Raw genomic sequence first — 18,189 nt, 5'->3', positions numbered from 1 at the left:
ACTGCTTTCCTTTATCTTCTGAGATGCTTCCCTTCACATCTTCTGCTTCTCTCTCTCCTCCCTTCCTTTATACATTCCATGTGCCTCCCTCTGCCAATAAATTGCCTTTGCAGGAGCATCACTTACAGGTCTCGGATGTAGTAGGCCTTGGGTCAGATGAGCCAGAGCTCCACTGTGGCACCATGCCCTGGGTACCATAGCTCAGGATGGGGCATCACTCAGTAGAACTTTTTGTATGCTTTGCATACAAAAGGTTCCAGCTTCAGTTTCTAATATCTCCAGTTTAAAAAGAATCAGGAAAGACGTGAGGGTGGGAGGAACCCTGCTCAAAACCCTGGAGGGCCACTGCCAATCAGGGTAGACAGCATGGAGCCAAGTGAACACACAGCGTGACCTCCTAGTATAAAGCAGCTTCTGATGTACCTTGTCAGTGGGTGGCCCTGTTTCAACTACATGGTAATACCAGCTTTGCAAATAGGAGGTTGGAGGCCTGAGATGAAATGCAGGGGGGATAAAGGATTAATAATAATAATAATAATAATAATAATAATAATAATAATAATAATAATTTATTATTTGTACCCCTCCCATCTGGCTGGGTTTCCCCAGCCACTCTGGGCAGCTTCCACAGAGACCAAAAATACACTAAAATGTCACCCATTAAAAACTTCCCTGAACAGGTCTGCCTTGAGATGTCTTCTGAATGTCAGGTAGTTGTTTATCACTTTGACATCTGATGGGAGGGCGTTCCACAAGGCGGGCGCCACTACTGAGAAGGCCCTCTGCCTGGTTCCCTGTAACCTCACTTCTCGCAGGGAGGGAACCGTGAGAAGGCCCTCGGAGCTGGACCTCAGCGTCTGGGCAGAACGGTGGGGATGGAGACGCTCCTTCAAGAACTGGTTAATTTCCACTACCCGCAGTGCAAAAGCGTAAGGCTGCTGAACGTCGGGGCTAAATTAGTAACTTCCGGTTCACCTATTCCCCAGACTCAGCGATTTTCTGCTGTTTAGCACAAAAGCCCGATAAAACTGATGGCTGAGGTTTGGGGGCTGGGTTAGCAGAGACCCAACTCTGATTGTCTGAGTCTGGTGCGGGAGGGTATTTACTTCCTTCTCCTCCATCCTATGCTGCGGTGAAAGCTGGTAGGGATGGTTAAGGTTTGATACATCTCAGCTGTATCTTCTGACTCTATTTTCACCTCTCTCATTCCAGAATACTTCTAGCTACCTGGGGCTGGATGAGGCCACTTCTCTCCTCCTATTCCTTTTTCTTTATTTATCTGTATACACACCATACATTTAATGCATCTGCCAGGAATCCTGGGAGCTGTAGCTCACCCCTCAGAAAGCTACAATTCCCAGCACTCTGAACAAACTTCAGTTTCCAGGATTATTTGGGGTGAGTCATGCACTTTAAAGGACTTCAAATATATGGTATGTGTACATAGCCAAAGTTCTCCAGCTGATGTTTAGCTGTTCTCAGCGTTGCATGAGGGCAATCCACAAGCTGTTTGGGTTCACTGCTACATTATTATGCTACATTATTCACTGCTACATTATTATTATTATGATAGCCATGTTCAAATATATAAAAGGATGTCATATAGAGGAGGGAGAAAGGTTGTTTTCTGCTGCTCCAGAGAAGCAGACACGGAGCAATGGATCCAAACTACAAGAAAGAAGATTCCACCTAAACATTAGGAAGAACTTCCTGACAGTAAGAGCTGTTCGACAGTGGAATTTGCTGCCAAGGAGTGTGGTGGAGTCTGCTTCTTTGGAGGTCTTTAAGCAGAGGCTTGACAACCATATGTCAGGAGTGCTCTGATGGTGTTTCCTGCTTGGCAGGGGGTTGCACTCGATGGCCCTTGTGGTCTCTTCCAACTCTATGATTCTATGATTTTTTTACATTTACAAGCTAATATTTTTCTACATACCTGGGTGTCCCTTAAATATATGCAACCCCCTACCTTTCTTGCTTGTAAGCTGGCCCCATTTGACTGCATTTGATAGGCATAGGACTATCAAGTTTATTATTAGGTAAATGATGAGGATGAGGATGTCATAGGAAACATCCACTGGGTGGCAGCACAGCTCTGTAATATCAGAAACAGAAAAATGGCAAGACAGCCTTCGCTACAGGTCAATAACTAAAAAAGCATGCTTGTCCTGTTTCAGAGGTGAACAGGGCCAAATAATGGCACAGGTGCGTCTTATCAACAGTTCAACATGGAACCTCACCAATAAATAAAAGTGGGAGGCATCTACGGAAACTGGTGTGGCTGCATAAGGAGCTTACAGATGAGCTGAGATTTAAGATGGGTATGTATAAGAAATGGAAGAAAGGGGAAATCCCGAAGGAAGTGTATACATAAGTAGCCAACAGTTGCAGGGAGAAGATCAGGAGGGCCAAAGCTCAGAATGAGCCCAGGCTTGCAAGAGAGGTCAAACACAATTTTTAAAAGGTTTCCTCGGCTATGTTCAAAGCAAGAGGATGAACAAGCAAGTAGTAGGTCCTTGGCACGGAGAGGACTAAGAAATGCTATTGGGTGACAAAAAAAAATCAGAACTGCTCAACACCTACTTTGCCCCTGTCTTCACCCAAGATAAGAAAACAGGTAGTAAGGGAACACTTAAAGGTAAAGGGACCCCTGACCATTAGGTCCAGTCGTGGCCAACTCTGGGGTTGCGGCGCTCATCTCGCTTTATTGGCCGAGGGAGCCAGCGTACAGCTTCCGGGTCATGTGGCCAGCATGACTAAGCAGCTTCTGGCGAACCAGAGCAGCGCACAGAAACGCCGTTTACCTTCCCGCCGGAGCGGTACCTATTTATCTACTTGCACTTGATGTGCTTTCGAACTGCTAGGTTGGCAGGAGCAGGGACCGAGCAACGGGAGCTCACCCTGTCATGGGGATTCAAACTCCCAACCTTCTGATCAGCAAGTCCTAGGCTCTGTGGTTTAACCCACAGTGCCACCCGCGTCCCTAAGGGAACACTTAGCTACTTTAAATGAATTCAACTCTCCAAGACCTGATGAGCTGCACCCAAGGGTACTAAAGGAGCTTGCGGGTGTAGTCTCAGAGCCTCTGTCTATAATCTTTGAGAATTCTTGGAGAACAGGTGAGATCCTTGCAGACTGGAGGCGGGCAAATGCTGCTCCCACCTTCAAAAAGGGGGAAATAAGACCCAGGTATCTACTAACTGGTGAGCTTGACATTAATACCAGGAAGGGTTCTAGAACAGATAATTCAACAGTCAGTCTGTGAACACTTAGAAAATAACCCTGTGATTACTAAAACCCAGCATGTGAAACGGATCTAAGGATTTTAGCGGAACACAAGCTTAACATGAGAAAACAGTGTGATACTATTTAAAAGCTATTGCCATTCAAGGCTCCATCAACCGTAGTGTCCCCAATCAAGGGAGGGAATTGTACCGCTCTATTCAGCCTTGGCCAGACCACACCTGGGGTACTGTGTCCAGTTCTGGGCACCACAATTTAAGCAGGATGTTGACAGGCTGGAATGTGCGCAGAGGAGAATGACTACGATGATAAAGGGATATGTGCCAGATACTTCTAATCTGTTAATTAAGCCAGGTTTAAAAAGCTAATTGTGAGTTAGAAGCTTAGGGTAGGCAGTGGAGAAGCAGGTAAACAGGAGGTGCAGCACAAGGCTGATGTTTGTTTGAATCCAGGGATGCAGCTATGGGAGAAGGCAAGAGACCCTCTTGGAATGTGATGCTGGGAACCGGCTCAAGTTGTAGATACATGTAAATAAACCATATATAGTAAAGACACCACAGTCTCCCTCTGTGTCTCATTTTCCAAAAGGAAACACTAATTGAGTAAGTGTACCTGGAACTCCCTGGAATCTTGTACTGCTCAGAAATTGGGGGTGGCATGCAACAATATTGTGGTGACCAGTTCTGATTTTTTATGACTAGCATAAATATTTTAGCAGTATTTAAATAAAATAAATTATGGACACACTTATAAAAGCTAAAATCAGTATCTTATATTCTGAGGCCCTTGGGAGCTTTTAGGGCCAAACTGTATGTGATGTCCCATCACATGTTTTAAAAAAGAACAACTGGTTGCTTTCATTTTGGAGGGGAGAAAGAACTGGAGAACCTTTAATCTGGAATCTAAGTCGACCCTGCACTGGTTTTATGTTAAAAATCACCTCCTACCTGACTGCTATTTCCCCATAAATGTGCTGTTATTTTCATAAGAAGGTTATATAGAGAGTTGAACTGTGCCCAAAATCCAAACAAAATTTAGGGAATGATTAGATACGTTTTCTTGGGGGTGGGGAACTGTTGCCTAAAGACAAACACATTTCATGTATGTCATAAATTGCCTCTGGAAAAGCAATCTCTCTCACCACTGTGCTGGTATGCAAGCATTCAACAGGATGGCACATGATTAAATTAGGATTGATTGGCAAGAATTTGAAACTGTTGCCTGCAGCATAACAGCTCAATTAACTTTCATTTTTGTATGGAATGAGCAGCTGCATGATGTGCTTCAAAATCAGCGGAAGTTGTTATTCTCCTTTTGAGTGTAATTTATCAGGAAGTTTTCTCTGGGTACCCTGTCCATGGATTGTATTGGCATTGTTTAGAGCACCTGTGGGTTGCGACCCCTTTGGGGATCAAATGACCTTTTCACAGGGGTCGCCTTAGACCAGGGGTCAGCAAGCTTTTGGGGGGGTGGGCTCCTCTGCCGCCAACAGCCTCTGCCACTCTCAAGGGCAGGCACAGGAGCCGTGCTTAGCAGAGTGGCAGCGGCACAGGTGGTGGCAGCACAAGCGGTGGCAGCAAACAGCTTGCTCCGATGAGGGACTGCTGGAAATGCGCTCGGCCAGCTCAGCCCAGCCCCCTTCCTCCTCTCGGCCACGCGCAGTCGCCACTCACCCATTGGCCAGGGCCTCAAACCTTGGCAGGCAATTGGCCAGCGATTTGCTACACTGGGAGGAGGAGGAGGTTCTGCCGCGAGGAGGGAGAGGAGGGAAAATGTCAGCGGGGGGAAACGGTGCCTGTGCCACAAAAAAACAACCATGGATTCCCTTGTCAATCCACGGACCTGGCCATGGGCTGGTTCTGGGAGGCTCATGGGCCTTAGGTTGCTGACCTCTACCTAAGACCATTGGAAAACACATATTTCCAATGGCCTTAGCAACAGAGACATCGCTCCTCTATCCGTCTCCAGGTGGGTCCACCCACAGGTAGATACGCCCACAACCGAGCTACCTGTCATAGCTGTCAATGTTTCCTTTTTTAAAGGGAAATTTCCTTATTCCGAATAGGATTCCTTGCAAGAAAAGGGAAAAGTTGACAGCTATGGACATCACCGTGCCAACCCCATCACATACACGCCGTACAAATACAGGTGTATGTGATAGGATTGGCGCCATAATGTACTTATGCGGACCCGTCACAGCTACTGTGTAGAACAGCTACTGAGAACAGCTACTGTGCAGAGAGCAGCTGTTGTGTTGAAAGCAGCTACAGTGGTACCTCAGGTTACATATGCTTCAGGTTACATATGCTTCAGGTTACAGACTCCGCTAACCCAGAAATAGTACCTCAGGTTAAGAACTTTGCTTCAGGATGAGAACAGAAATTGTGCATCTTTGTCATCTTGAATGAGTTAAATTTATCACTGCAAGGACCAAATTCAACATGCCTCGATTTGTCTGAAAAGATCCGATCATTCCAAATGAAACTTCAGCATTGGCAAAAAAAAAAAGGATGAAAATAAAATTAAATGTTGCCTACCTTATCTGCTTTCTTTGAGGAACATGACATTGAACCAGACAAAAGGATTACGATGATAATTTCTGTGAAAGAACACTTGCACATGCTTGCAGGCAAAATTTCATTGAACGTTCCAAATCTACCTGACACCCCATTTGCACTTGTCAGAAGCCCATTCACAGTCAAAGTTGAAGGTGTTCCTGATACAGTACAAGAGGAGATCATTGAACTTATTAACAGTGATGCAGCGAGAACTGATTTCTCTACAATGCCAGTTACAAAATTCAAGTGTTTGCAGTCATATCCTGTTCTGTCTGAGACTGTGTTGCACCACCTTCCATTTCCAACAACATATCTTTGTGAAACAGGGTTTTCCAGCTTGTTGGTTATCAAGTCTAAATACAGAAGTAGACTTGTTGTGGAAGATGATCTTTGTTGTGCTCTTGCAAAGATTGCCCCGAGAATTTCTGATCTGGTGAGAAAGAAGCAATCTCAACCTTTGCACTGACGTTGGCTTTTTACACATACTGTCACAAAATGTAGCAATGTAGTTTACTGTTGTTATATTAAGACTGTTACCCATGCTACACCATGCTTCAAGACAAAATTTTATTTATTTGTAATTAGAAATAAATATTTCACAATTTATAATTACATATTGTTTTTGTGATCAATCACTATGCTTTAATTATGTTCAATTTGTAACGATGAAAATACATCCTGCATATCAGATATTTACATTACGATTCATAACAGTAGCAAAATTACAGTTATGAAGTTGCAACGAAAATAATTTTATGGTTGGGGGATCACCACAACATGAGGAACTGTATTAAAAGGTCGCAGCATTAGGAAGGTTGAGAACCACTGGTTTAGAGAAACACAAACAGTGCAGTCATAAGCATGTTCATACAAACTATGTACCATGGAGATTATTCCCAGGTGAATGCACACTGGATTGTGGCGAAAGGTGCAATCATATGCACTCTTACTTGGCAGAAAATTCAGTGGGACTTAACTACGAAGGGGGGAAATGCACAGGTCTCCATGAAATACATTTCAGTCTCTCTTGTTCTTTTTTATTTAATAGAGGAAAGAATTCAGAATAGTAATCAAATATCTGCTGTTGGCAGTCAACGTCAGGTTTACATTTGTATTGGCGGCTTATATAATGCAAAATCAATATAAGTCCCGTGTGTAGAAATGTCCTAGGATGTGATTACCTAAAAGGGGGATGAGTTGGAGAACATAAAATTCACTGCATCCTTGATGTTTTATCCCTCCTCTTTTCTTTAGTAATCACCTCCTAGGGTATTTAAAAAAAACACCACGTGTATTTCTGGAACCTTAACTCTTTTATTTAGGAACATAATACACTTTGTTGCTCAGATGGAATACATATTATTCTTCACTGGACTGAATCAAATGGGCCTTTTCAAGTTCTACAAGGAAATGGCTGGGATTGAATCTGGGATCCTTTGCAAAAGCAAATCACATGTTCTCCTACTGAGCGATAGCATGTACTGCTGTTAGAACATCTTCTCTAGCAATTAAATGTTCAAATTTATTTAATGTTGGCTATTTCAACTGATGGGACGCGGGTGGCGCTGTGGGTTAAAGCCTCAGTGCCTAGGGCTTGCCGATTGAAAGGTCGGGGTGCGCTCCCGCAGTTCGGTCCCAGCGCCTGCCAACCTAGCAGTTTGAAAGCACCCCTGGGTGCAAGTAGATAAATAGGGACCGCTTACTAGCGGGAAGGTAAACGCCGTTTCCGTGTGCGGCTCTGGCTCGCCAGAGCAGCGATGTCACGCTGGCCACGTGACCCGGAAGTGTCTTCGGACAGCGCTGGCCCCCGGCCTCTTAAGTGAGATGGGCGCACAACCCTAGAGTCTGTCAAGACTGGCCCGTACGGGCAGGGGTACCTTTACCTTTACTTATTTCAACTGATGACTATGGCCACCTATGGGCTAGCTTCAGCAAGTTTCCCCTTATATTGACATATGCTGATTTAACTGGCTTTCCCACCCACCAATATATTGTTACAAAAGTTGGGTGCCATCCCTGCTCTCTGCTGAGAGGTAGCGAGATTCCAGGGGGTTCCAGGCACTCAGCCAGGGTCTGTGCTCCTTTGGAGAACTGAAGGCGAGACGGAGACTTGTCATAGCTTTAAGAAATAGGATTTATTCACATCTTTGCACCTTCAGCCTGCATGGAGGGAGTCCCAGATCCTACAGCATGGTCATTTCAAGAGGGGATTATTCCCCACAGAAGTGCAATACTCAGTCTCTAAGGCATCTCTCCTGATTTCTAACAACTAAGCCTCCTTCATTCAGTTGCATTTTAATGGCCAGTCCTTTTGATGCTTTGCAGTACTAATAGTTAATCTCCCCAGGCCCTCACTGAAAAAAGGAGTTCCGGACTTCATCAACACTTGTTGATTGACTAGGATTAAAGACTGGTACACACTCAAGACATTTGCCTAGGTTAAGTAACTCTTCCCATGCTAATTGCTGATCCTCAGAAGTAGGTCCAGACATTCCAATGTACATGGATCTTGTTAACATTCTCAAGGTCTGACACACAGTCTTCACACATCAACACGAATTAAACACCTCAAACCCCTTGCATAACTCCCTTTCTAATACACATAGAGACTCTCTTATAACATATCCCAGTTATACAAGTTCTAATTGAATCCCAATGTTTACTAAACCTAAACATTTAGCACAATATATCTATTATATTATGTTCCATTTTTTAGTGTTGTAACCTGCCCCTGGGAACTTAGGATGAAAGGTGGGTAGTGAATAATAACAAGAATAAGAATAATTCTAGAATCTAAACCTTTGGAGGACTGAGTTTTCTTGCAATATTTGCTCAAAGGGTATAAGTTGTCTAAGAGCATTTACTGTTTTATAAGTAACAAACTTGATGTACATTCAGCCAATTTACCTGTATTCCTTGGAATGGACCCCAATTCTTATGTTCTTGTTCTTGGTTTTGCAGCTGGCTAAAAATCTGACATTATCTATCTATACATGCAGACATAGCACTAAATCTTCTGCAGCGTGGAAAGTCCATTGCCTTTCCACTTGTCGTTTATAGCAGAGGAGTCAGGATTGGGTAACATTAGGAGGTGCTTGCCAGGAAGCACCCCATCTCTTCTCAGGGCTATCCCAGGACATATTGCTGCCTAGAATGGAGCCCAAATGGTACCTCCCATTTCCTGGCTAGAGGCACTACTGTCAAAAGTGTCTTTGCACCTTTCCGATTTCAGCACCTACCTTCATGTATCTCCCCCCACCCCCAATGATTCTGCCTGAAGCAGGTTACTTGCTTCACATTCTGCAGCATAGCAGTGCTGGCCATGCCCGTTCTTGGGAGCTTGAAAAGACCCTAAGCCACCACGCAAAAGAGCTGCCATCTGCAGTTTACTGATAAAGAATAACTCAGCTGATAACAGTTTTTGTGACGTCTCTTTCACTGCTATACCTCTGGCCCTCTCAGTGGCTAATAAAAATTCCCAGGGGGAAATAAGCTTCTAATTTGGATGTGCAAGCATTGCGTATTCTGTTACCCATTATTATCAACTCCAGACCCATGGCAAGATGATTTGCAACTGGAGACCATATATTGTTTAAGGCATGCAGCGGCTATCCATTCTACATCCTGTTTTAGTTAAGGCAACAATAAGGAAATGTTTCAACTCCCTTCCTGCTTAAAAGTTAAAACTTACAGAAGAACAAGTAGCTGTTAAGTACATTTGGCGGGAACCAAAACACACAATAAGGCATTACTTTTATCAGGGTCAACTGAACGGCCACAAAATAGTGAGCAAGTTTTCAAGTTCTCCAGAGCCCTTCATCAGGTAGAATGTAAAAAAGCAAGGAGTTAGGAGTGGTGCAGTTGCTCTGAAGCCTGCAGTTTATAAGCATATTAAACTGGAATACAGATCTTTTGCAGTCATAATTGGATTTGCCTCTTAAGGTGCATTATAGAGTGTAAGGACATCCTGGGCTACTGGGACAAAAAATAAAATAAAGTAGATCCTCTGTTTTTAAGAGCCTAAAAGATAGTGGCTATTTGGTTCTGGAAGTGCAGAATTATATTACAGTGGTACCTCGGGTTACATACGCTTCAGGTTACATACCCTTCAGGTTACAGACTCCGCTAACCTAGAAATAGTGCTTCAGGTTAAGAACTTTGCTTCAGGATGAGAACAGAAACAGTTTCAGGTTAAGAACGGACCTCCGGAACAAATTAAGTACTTAACCCAAGGTACCACTGTAGTAAGTTGTATGAATGGATCACATGGGTGAATCATTCTTTGAGACATTATACGGGCACATCACACTCAATTTTAAATGGCAGGAAAGAACTGTATGCCAGTACACTGTCCCAAATTTTGTCAATGCAGGATTTGGTGTAAACTGTACTAGTTGATCACAAGATATACCGTAGCTTGGGGAACAAGCCGGTGTGACTGCATAGTAAGTAACAGTTCCCACCATTCACTCCTGTTTCTGTTCATTGTCTTAGTCTCAACCACTTCATATTTCTTTTGCCTTAAGAAACAGATGTATTTGTATTTTTGCATCAAAGCACGAACTAGGTAAAGATATGTTCTCTGGGTTTTTTGCACAAAGAAAACTTTTTTTTTTTTACAGAACGTCAGTCACTCAGTTCTAACCCCAATATATGAGGAAGACAGGATGGGAAAGAGAGATTGACCAAATGTTTGATTAAGGGCTTAACCACATTTCCTAGAAAGCATGGGCCTGAGTGGTTCTGCCTTTGTCTCGCTGCCTTCCCCTGGAAAACTGCTCTTTAGCGATAAATCAGAACAAGCATCAATCTGCAGGAAACCTTATTGCTGTTTGCTCCAATTCACTGCTTAACCCTGGGTTTCCCCAGGGGAAAGCAGGGATGTCATTGAGCCACACATCATTGCCAATGACGTCAGACAGGTGACCTGAACATAAGTGCTGTTTGGATGCCATATCACCCTTCCACCTATAGCCTCTCCTTTGCACCCGATTGTGTGGTTAACCTTGTTGATTTTTGAGGGAGCTGGGATATCCCGCCACTGACATCTTTCCAATAGTTCGGACCAGCAGACAGTCATTTGGGGGTAAAATCCATTAAGAGAGCCCAGTTCTGCAGTGATGGCCCAGATGAGGTCTATGCCCTTCCTAGGACCAAGGTCATTCTCACCTTTCTGGATGACTAAGAGATCAGGCGGACTGGATGCCTTGATTTTGGATGGCAAGAGTGGCATCAGCTGCTCCCATCGCCAGTGGCGTAGCGTGGGTTGTCAGCACCCGGGGCAAGGCAAGTAATTTGTGTCCCCCCCCCCTCGCTGCACTGTCCCTCCCCGTTCTCTCTCCGCACCGCACGCCTGGCACACACCCCGTCCACAGTGGGTGGCGACCCGGCGGCTCGGATCGGATTTGCACAGCCAGCACTGCAGTGAGAGAGAGTGAGTGAACCAGGTAGGGGCAGAGAGCTGCGAGTGCGAACGCGCCCCCCCAGATGTTGCGCCCGGTGCGGCCCCCCTGCACCCCCCACGCTACACCACTGCCCATCGCATACCCCTGCAGCCGAACCATGTAATCTGGACATCTGATGGCAAACTGAGTCCATGGCCTCGGGAGGAGAATGAAACATGGGCCCTTGCCCAGTGAACGATGCTGTGGCCGCGTATCCAACTTCTTTTGGGTGCCATACCTGAAAGTGAAGAAGTCAACAGGACCTACTGAGTAACAGAAGGGGAGTGTGAATGAATTGCCTGTCGGATGCAGAGAGCCACCTGCCCAAAGCGTTAATTTCATCCGTGAGTGGATGCTATTGTTGCAGCACTGATTCTGAAGGAGTGGGGGGCAAAGTTGGCAGGTGGGAGGCTGCAAGCTGCTATGGCTTTACTGAGGATCAGAGAGAATTGGTGCCTAGCCAGTAGGGCCGTTGTCAAATTCTCTCTTTACCATCCTCACTTTCTCCGGACTGGCCATTTCTCCTTCTTGCCATGATTAGATGATGCCTCGATGCTCTGTCTGTCACAAATGGATATACAATATTCATGAATATTTTTCTGAATATGGATGCCCGTCGAAGCAATGGGTTACACTGCTATGGACCAATAGATCCTGCATGTTTGCAAGGAATCTGGGTAGTAGGAGGACTGGCTTGCAGCAGGGGTAAACAAGCCCTTACACCTACATTAGTTCGTCAGGCTTGCCAGAAGAAATAACATTAGCAGGAACATGAAAGATCCTACTAAAGGGAAGGGCAGGGACATGCAGATTGTTTTTCTTTTCCAAAATGTGTGTTACTCAAGGGCAACCATTGCCACAGTAACCAAAAAACCAAACAAACAGCCATTTAAAAACTATATAGCTACAAGACAGCTAACTTTAGTCATAATTAAGTGCACTTGGTGGTTGGACAGTGTTCTCGAAGCTACAATCACGAGTCTGACCAAACTGCGGGAGGCAGTGGAAGACAGGAGGGCCTGGCGTGCTCTGGTCCATGGGGTCACGAAGAGTCGGACACGACTAAACAACAACAAAGTGCACTTGGAAATCATAAAACTTAAAGTTACAGTGGTACCTCGGGTTACAGACGCTTCAGGTTACAGACTCTGCTAACCCAGAAATAGTACCTCGGGTTAAGAACTTTGCTTCAGGATGAGAACAGGAATTGTGCGGCAGCAGCAGGAGGCCCCATTATCTAAAGTGGTGCTTCGGCTTAAGAACAGTTTCAGGTTAAGAACGGATCTCCAGAACGAATTAAGTTCTTAACCCGAGGTACCACTGTACTTGCCACTAGCTTGTTTCTGTGGGACCCAGTGATGGAGGCAAATGCTGGGAGGTTGATTTTTCGGAAGCATTCTAGCAGCAATAGTTCCTGACTAGAAGTGTGTGAAAATAGCTCCTAGGTTGTGTTGCTCTGAGGGTGGCGTCTGCGTTGATCGTTTAATTTAATATTTTAACTTTCATATATAAATCAGTCTTCCCAACCTGATGTCATCCAGATGTTTTGGACTACAATTCTCAGCTGCCCCGTTAACATTTATATATGTAAAAAAATGTATTCTTTTTGCTTCTTTATAGGCATTTCTGTTTTGTCTCAAGCTTCAAGAATTCCTGCTTTATCTCGAAGATCAGCCCACATAATTTGTCAGTTTACTTCTTCAGAGGGCTTGAGTTCCAAATCCACATAAAGGTTGCTGAAGCTATTCTGCTTTTTTCTTTTTTTATTAGTGAAAAAAAATCTATTCAGACAGTGAATATATTATCGGTTTTAAGTTGTCCTTCGACTAGTTTTTCTTTCTGTGTTAGGTTTTTTTTGCCATTGCTAAGATACACAATTTTGAATGCTATTGTCAACTGTTGTTCCTTTAAAATCTTTCCAAAGTCTTGATATGATTAAGCTTGCTGCTGTCAACATATGATTAATTCTTTAATTTGGATATCATAAGTATTTATCAAACTGCTGATAAATAATACATTTTGTGAAGTAATTTTCTTTCCTAAACACCTTTTCCTCAAAATAAATAAACATTTGGACACAGCCATCATATGTGATAACAGATAACCTCTTTTATACCCACACATCCAAAAATAAGGAGTTATTTATATAGGAAAACTCCTGCATTATACCACCTGTGAATGCATTTTATATATCGTTTTTCATGTAGGTAAATACATTTCAAATATTTATTGTCCTAGATTATGTGCTAATTTCAGTTTCTAGATCCAAGTTCCCTTTTTTAGACTTTCCAGTGTACCTTGTGTCTGGTATCTATGTTTAAATATTTGCCTTTTTTCCAGTGCAGTAAGTTGAGTTGCTTATCAACTTGCTCAATTATGTATACACTTGTCTTACATAAAAACCATGAGTGATATTCAGTGTTAGAGTAAATCCATTGAAATATATGGATTTGAGTCACACAATTCAATTGACTTCAACAGATCTATTCTTAGTATGATTAACATTAGATATCACCCAATTTGTTTGTGTCTCTTGCAACTTTTATCTAATTTCGTGTATTGTGAGTGGACTTGAATTACACACAAGCTGCTCTTGTTGTTGTTACCTGTTACATTCACTTATTTCTGTATATGAAAAGATGTCTCAAAGTGACTTACAAAGTAACTAGAAAACAGCAAAAAATCAATTAAAAAGCAAATAGTTAAGAAAACAAGACACAATAAGTAATTTTAAAAAATCCTTAAAGTGCTAATCCAACAATACTATAAAAAGTAAAAATCCCATTCCATCCAACTAAAAGTGAGCACTACAGTAAAGGTCCAGATTATTGCAAGGTATGATCCAAACATAACCAAAAGCCTAGACGGGCAACATCTTAAGGTCTAGCACTGAAAAGCTGGCAAGAGCATTCCACAAATGGGGAACCACAACTGAAAAATCCTGTTTTTGTGTTGCCACCCTCCTCACTTCCCTTGGAGGAGGAGGCTCATTGAGAAGGACCTCTGATAAAGACTGTAGGGTCTAGGCTGCTTCATGTAAGGAGAGCTGTTCCTTGAGGTCCTTATCATAAATATGAAAACCTCAGCTGTGGAAAGGTAATTGAGGGAGGAGAGTGGAGGAGAGTAGAGGTGAATGGGAGAAGAAATAACCCTTCTCCACTCAGGGGCGGAGGAAGGTGGGTGCAGTAGGTGCGGGCCGCCCCGGGTGTTACCACTGGGGGGGGGGTGACAAAATGCCAGGCAGCGCTCACCGCGGGGCCTGTAGCACGTGTCTCTCCTGGGAGAGATTTGGCAGCTCGTGCACATGCAGGCTCTACGCTACACAAACGGTCTGTTCGCTGCCTCTCGCCCCGGTTGTAGTGTTATGTACTGAAGTTCTCACCCTGGGCCAGCAGGGGGATACTGTAGATAGTTCAGGTCCACATATGCAAATAACGGATTGAAAGTGACATTCAGTGATTGGATAGTTACAGAAAATGGTTACTGTTGCATTCTAGGGGAGCTCTATATAAGCAGGCTGGCTGAACCCTTCAGTTCAGTTCTGTTCTGGCCTGTGAATAAACAAGAGCTGTTTGAAGAATCACTGTGTCGTCTTGTATGTTCACCCACAACTTAACATGTAGGGCGGCTGAGTGGGAGGAGGCAGGCAGACTCCGGAGGCCCCGCAATGCGTACCACCCCTATGGGTGTTTTGCCCCACCCCTGGGTGCACCGGCCCCAGGTGCCTGAACAACCTCCTCTGCCACTGCCTCCACTTGCTATTTTTTCACTGCTATTTCTTCAACGTTCTACAGGTTTGCCATGAAATATCTGGTTTGGTTTGGTTTGGTATGGGCTTCCTCATAAGGCTTCATCCAGAAGACATCAGGTGTACACACCCTCCAACACTTCTCCGATGATTGCCTTCAGATGGCTCGGAGGTCGGATAACTCCATACTCTCCAACATTTCTCCAACCCAAGTAGGGACATGCTAAGTTCAAGTGGGACATTCTGGGATCAAATCAGAAACTGGGACAGCTTCTCTAAGTCAGGGATGTCCCTGGAAAATAGGGACACCTGGAGGTGCTGAGATGAGTGTTGCTCTCTCTTATCTTAGCTGCTCAACTCTTCTGAATTGGTTGCCAGCTGTACAGACTTTGAGACAAATTCACTGTTGCATTTGCTATCCCTAGCAAGGGGAGGAGCCATAGCTCAGTGGTAGACCATGCGCCTTGCATGCAAAAGTCCCCAGGTTCACTTCCTGACATCTCCAGGGAGAGATTCCTGTCTGAAACCCTGGAGAGCTGATGCGAGTCAGTATCATTGGCAGTGGCGTAGCGTGGGTTGTCAGCACCCGGGGCAAGGCAAGTAATTTGCGCCCCCTAACCCGTGGATTTGCGCCCCCTAACCCTAACCCCCAGATGTTGCGCCCGGTGCGGCCGGCCCCCCATGCACCCCCCACGCTACGCCACTGATCATTGGCACTGAGTTAGTCGGACCAATGGTCTGACTCTGTGTTCCTAATACCAAAATGGTTGTTAACCTTTAAAAAACAACAATCAGGAAAATAATTCTGGCCTGCATGCTGCTTTCACTTGCAGTTTTTTCAGTAAGTTATATGATCCATGCTCACCTCTATTTTTAGCTGTCTCTGCTAGGGGTGTGTACTGGCTGCAAGATTCAACTTGCTTTGGGAAACGGCCTAGTTTGTTTCTTAGCTGCTCTGTGTCCAATTCAGTTTGTTAATGGGGACTAACTGCATTAGAGCTGTTAAGAATATAGCTCTGTTCCCTCCCCATTCTTTATAATGGGGAGTCTAAAAGCAGTTATATATTTTTTCCCTTTTCAGATAAATTTTTGATATTTGAGGGGATAGCAGCACCTCCGGAGCAGCTTCAAAGTTTGATGGGCGTGGGGGAAGGAACCAGAGGCAAAGTCTGTATTTCATTTTCTACCAGAATTTGATGCAATTTGCAATCATTGTCACCCTTTCTGGGGGGATGTTCCATGCATATCAAATTTCAGAATGATGGATGCAGTGGTTCTCCCCCTAGGGAAGACTTTATCATTTGGGGGTGAGGAAATGTCACCCCCCTCCAACAAGAACTCTGCTACCCCCAAATCGTTGGTGAGAGTGTGCTTCTTTCACTCGCCCCCCCAACATATTTTTGGGGTATACAGCCTGGGAGAGAGAGCTCTCTCTTTTGATTTGAATAACAGGAGAAAGTGGTAGAAAAATTGCATATATCCTCAGGAAAGACAGGTGGGAAAAATATAGTTCCATTGACTTGTACAGGAGAAGGCACAGATCCACAGAAAAACATAGTTGTCAATCCCTGGACCTGTCATGTTTTTAGGCTAGACCTGATCATCGAAACAAAAGATCCCCTCTGTCTCGCAATTCCCTTCCTCTTGAGCTCTGGTCATCTTGGTCTTGTTTCTCAGGCTTCACAAGAAGATTTGCATATTGAAAATCTTGAAAAACCTATCCTTCACATAGAACAGTAGCCCGTCAGCAAGAAGAGTTCAGTCTGACCTCCCTCAGTGTGTTATTCTTCTTTATTCAGGGAGTATTTTCTCCCCCACCAAGAGGCATTCAAATAGACCGCTTCCCCAGAGATGCTGTTTTTGTGAACTGGCCTGTATTTTAGGGACTCTGAGGGAAAACACAGGGATTTAATGGGGCAAAAAGAAAACGACATCTGAGTTTCAACCTATCTGCCTGAAAAGAATAATGTTGTAGGAAGAGTGCTTAATATAAAAACCGAGGCCTAGTTTCACTGAGGTGGTGAATTTCCATCCAGGCCGTACAATTTCATGGTGCAGGGTGAGGGTTTGCATAATTGAATAGCCCTCCATTAAAAAAAAAATAATCCAAAACCAAACTCCTTTCTCTGTCAGAAGATCAGATTCCATCTAGTTTTCTATGTACAGTAATGTGATTTTTGTGTGTGGAAAACCATTCAACCCCTAAGAGTTTCCAGCTGCCCTCTGATGTGGTATTGCCAAGACAGTTTTACTGCTTCACTGACAACTACAAATGCCTGACTTAACCAATTTCCCCTGTGCTATCCTGCAAAGGTGCCGCAAGCTGCCATAGCTAAAAAAACAACAACAGCAGCCTTTCTGAAGGCTATGCTCAGCATAGCAGACAACTGCCTGTATTTAATAGTAATCCTTATCTCGTAACCATAAAAGCCCAAGTTTCCATGTGCACTTCGAGGATAAGCGTGTATTGAGAGGTTTGGAGGTGTGACCTACAACTTCTGCAGAAAACAGTTAAATATAATCCTGTGCTTATTTGCTTCCGTGGAAGAGGTTGCTGCAGTGGCGTAGCGTGGGGGTGCAGGGGGGGCCAGCCGCACCGGGCGCAACATCTGGGGGTTAGGGGCGCAAATCCACGGGTTAGGGGGTGAAAATTACTTGCCTTGCCCCGGGTGCTGACAACCCATGCTACGCCACTGGGTTGCTGTAAGAGATGCTGCATTTGCCAGACAATTCAAGATCAGGGGAAAGAGCATACAACTCAATGCCTTCCTCAGGTTCAGGACTCCCAGAAGCCTTCAGTTGTACTTACTGGTTCCAGCAACAGGCCTTACGAGCCTCTTTCCATTGCAAATAAGTGGATTCACCCACAGCAGAAAAACAAAACCCGCTCATAATGCTTTCAAAATGATCTGCAGAGGAGAGAGGCTACCCAAATGCTGGATTTAATATTGTTTTTGGACAGTATGCATAACCTCGAACATTTATCCGATGGAAATAGGGACATCCTATTCAATCATCATCGTCGTCCTTATTCCCTACCCATCTAACTGGGTTGTCCCAGCCACTGTGGGCGTCTTCCAACATATATAAAAGCATAATAAAACGTTAAATGTTAAAAAACTTCCCTACACAGGTCTGCCTTCAGATGTCTTCTAAAGGTTGAATAGCTGCTTATCTCCTTGGCTCTGGGATTGCATAA

General features: G+C 44.3%; 1 protein-coding gene across 3 annotated transcripts in view; it reads right to left on the bottom strand.

Moving 5' to 3' along the window:
- The window catches only part of LOC310668233 (olfactory receptor 6V1-like), a 29,921-nt gene extending 18,053 nt beyond the window's left edge, over nucleotides 1-11,868 (bottom strand). Inside the window, exons 1-3 of one of the 3 annotated variants that reach the window (XR_014506664.1) lie at nucleotides 11,332-11,868; nucleotides 10,968-11,037; nucleotides 5,692-6,228 (exon numbers count right to left, since the gene is read on the bottom strand). The gene's annotated coding sequence lies outside the window, so the exon portion shown is untranslated. Of the gene's footprint in view, nucleotides 1-5,691; nucleotides 6,229-6,464; nucleotides 7,335-7,687; nucleotides 11,038-11,331 lie in introns of those variants that run through there. The other 2 variants (XR_014506665.1, XM_083421257.1) reach the window with 2 other exon arrangements.
- Between the last annotated feature and the right edge of the window lie 6,321 nt (nucleotides 11,869-18,189).

The sequence above is a fragment of the Podarcis tiliguerta genome, assembly GCF_965153285.1.
Source record: "Podarcis tiliguerta genome assembly, chromosome: 17".
Lineage (NCBI taxonomy): Eukaryota > Metazoa > Chordata > Lepidosauria > Squamata > Lacertidae > Podarcis > Podarcis tiliguerta.
The sequence above is the reverse complement of the archived record's forward strand: the minus strand, read 5'-3'. Positions and strand labels throughout refer to the sequence as shown.